This window comes from Leptonychotes weddellii, chromosome 14 (assembly GCF_054177405.1).
Source record: "Leptonychotes weddellii isolate Sample4059 chromosome 14, ASM5417740v2, whole genome shotgun sequence".
Lineage (NCBI taxonomy): Eukaryota > Metazoa > Chordata > Mammalia > Carnivora > Phocidae > Leptonychotes > Leptonychotes weddellii.
In genome coordinates this window covers 38,173,501-38,176,768 of record NC_138382.1, presented here as the reverse complement: position 1 = coordinate 38,176,768, position 3,268 = coordinate 38,173,501, and the positions used below count along the sequence as shown (strand labels likewise).

General features: G+C 48.0%; 1 pseudogene; it reads left to right on the top strand.

Moving 5' to 3' along the window:
• Positions 1-2,250: 2,250 nt before the first annotated feature.
• On the top strand, positions 2,251-2,415 carry LOC115940811 (U4 spliceosomal RNA; annotated as a pseudogene).
• The last annotated feature ends 853 nt before the right edge of the window (positions 2,416-3,268 follow it).

Here is a 3,268-nt window from a genome sequence, read left to right as displayed (position 1 = left end):
GATGACAGGACACTGGGACGATGGGGTGATGGGACCGTGGGACTGTGGGCTGATGGTGCAATGGGATGATGGGAGGATGGGGCAATGGGAGAATGGGATGGTGGGGCCATGGGACATTTGGGCTGTAGGATGTCAGGGACTGTGGGACGATGGGGAGATGGGACTTCGAGAAGATGGGAAGATGAAGTGATGGGAAGATGAAGTGATGGGTCAATGGAGCAATGGGATGTCAGGATCACAGGACGATGGGATGTTGGAGGACGACAGGATGACAGGATGACAGGATGATGGGGTGACCTGGCAATGGATGGAGGGAACATGGGATGATGGAGTGACAGAATGTTTGGGTGATGGGAGGATGGGGCGATGGGATGATGGGAGCATGGAGTGCTGGGACCATGGGAGGATGGAGCGATGGGATGGGCAATGAGAGGATGGGACAATGGGACCATGTTGCAATGGGGCGATGGGATGATGAGGCTGTGGGATGTCAGGCTGATGGGACTGTGGGATGATGGCGCGATGGGACTTCAAGAAGTTGGGACACTGAAGCAATGGGGCGATGGGATGTTGAGATCATTGGATGATGGGATGATGGGACGATGGGATGATTGGGCAATGGAGCAATAGGGCTACGGGGTGATAAGGCGATGGGGCCATGGGGTGACCTGGCAATGAGATGAAGGGAACATAGGACGATGGGGTGATGGAGTGATTGGGTGATGGGATGATGAGGCGATGGGAAGATGGGGCTGTGGGATGTCAGGACTGTGGGATGGTGGGGCGATGGTACGTCAAGAAAATGGGATGATGAAGTGATGGGGCGATGGGGCGATAGGGCTACCGGGCGATGGGACAACCAGATGATGGGACGACGGGATGATGGGATGACAGGTTGACCCTAGGACAGGACCATGGTGTGATCTTGCGATGGGATGAAGGGAACTTGGGACGATGGGGAGATGGAGTGATTGGAGTACTGTGTCAACGCAACATGGCAGCTGACTTCTACCAGAGTGATAAAAGAAAGATAGACGTGGAGAAGGCAGTACATTGTTTTAGAAATTGCACACAATCTTTCAGCCATATGCTATGTATATAACATTAGAGAGAGGAGCTGCAACATCCAGCACATAAGGGGAGAGACAGGAAGGTTTGAGGCAGTTTGTGGGTATCTTTTAAAACAACCACAACTGCGGGGCATCTGACTGGCTCAGTCAGTAGAGCATGCGGCTCTTGATCTCAGGGTCATGAGTTCAAGCCCCACGTTGGATGTAGGAGATTGCTTTAAAAACAAAAACAAAAAAACCCATAACTGAAGACATAGGATTCCTAAGGTAGACTATTCCCTAATGTAGAAGGTTGTTGTCGAGATGGGAAGCCATCACTATGACAGGTGATACTACACATGTTCAAAGGATAGTGTGGGATTTACTGGGTATGGGCTTTGAGGAATTTGAGGATTCAAGGATGACGTCTGTGTCTCTATGTCTGGCAGAAGGATGGGTCCACTCACACGGAAGGGGAACACAGGAAGAAGAGCAGGCCTTAAGGGCAAGAAAGGTTGAAAATAGATGTCTGATGCTGCACATGGTAAGTGGAGATGTTCTAGGGTAGCAGGTAGAAATCTGGGTCTAATGTTTGGCGATATGACTCTGGGTGTAGACACACCTGGAAGTCATAATCATAGAGAAGACATTCAGAACTATTTGGGAGGTTGAGATTGTATGTGCAGAGAAGATGGAGTGTGGCGCCTAGCATAAAATTTCGAAGACCCCCAAGGACCTGGCCCCCTCCCCCAGCAGCCAATGGCCCTTGGGGTCCCTCCCACCCTCTGCCTCCAGCACCTCCCCAGCCCCCCTTTGCCTGCCTTCCTCCATCTCACAAGTCCATTCTCCTGACATCTGGTTTCTGTTGTGAATGGCAAGTCATTTCGGTATTCTATTCTTATAGGTCATGGGCTGGGAGCTTTTGGATCTTGGGAGTAATTTTCTCCCCACAGGGCCACGCTTCCCTCAGCAAAGACTGACCCTGCACTCAGGGTCTGCTCCCGCAGTTCCTTAGTGTGTTAAAACCTCTACCTCTTCCTAGCCTGGGCTCCCTACCCGCTTTTAGCCTTGGGAGGCACCTGGCAAACAGAAAGTTGGCCAGTAGTAAGAACACCTGGGGAAAGCAGGGGTGGGAGACTGAGCTGGCGGGGTTATGTGAACTCTAAGGTTAAGCTTCCCTGCCCCTAACTACTTCTGTCCAAGCTTTGCGCAGTGGCAGGATCACAGCCGATGGGGCGCGATTATTGCTAATTGAAAACTACTTCTGTCCACAATATTTATTTTCTATTCATTCTCTTTCACTGTGCCTCTATCATTTGCAACTGAAATAATCACGAGTAAGGCAATTTCTGCAGCACTGCTCTGTAAGTGTCATTTTTCTCAATGTGAAGACTTATAATCCAAACAGAGGGGTTATTGGTCCCTTTACTATCAATACACAATGTCTAAGGCAGAGACAAGGGAACATTACCGACACTCCCTTTCAGAACGAGGTGAAGCAGAAAGCACACAGTGCTCCCTGGTCTATTGTAAATCTGACATCCATTAGGGCAGGTGGTGTCGGTTTTCAGATTGGGGCTCAGGCCAACTCTCTGGGAGTTACTCTCCATGGCTGATTTTTCTCCTCTCTGTGCTTCTTGGTTCTGTCTTTTAAGTTATCCTTCCTTTTCCATAAGAAGTGGCTCGTGTTTCTACTGTGTTGGCTTCTCAACCTTCTTCCTTTCCAGAAAAGTTTGGCACTCCAAAGGCCTCTTTATTTTGTGTTCTCTTACTCAGTCTAAACTGATAGGTTACTTTAAAAATTTCGTGGGTTGGCTGTATATCGATTTATAATGAATGTCATTAGATAGTAGGCACACCCACAAATCTCTTCAAATACACCCTTTTTCACTTCTGGCTCCCCACCAGGCTGAGACAATAATTGGGTCTCTTAGCGTCCTCTTGCTTAATGGCAAGAATCTGTGAGGCATTCCTTTATGATCCTTAGAGGCCATGTGTTTGTTTGAAAATCTACAAGGCACGACCTTAAATCTTTCTTAAGTGTTAAAAGATTTTACAGTCTCTTCCTCAGTCTCTTCCTCGGTCTGATCTGATAAATAGGGTTTGTTATTTACTTATTTTTTTCATCATTCCACTCCGATACAAACTATCCCTATTACTATGGCTTTGAAACAAATTATTCTAAAATGCATGATCCTAAATCACAAGTGTCTTATTCT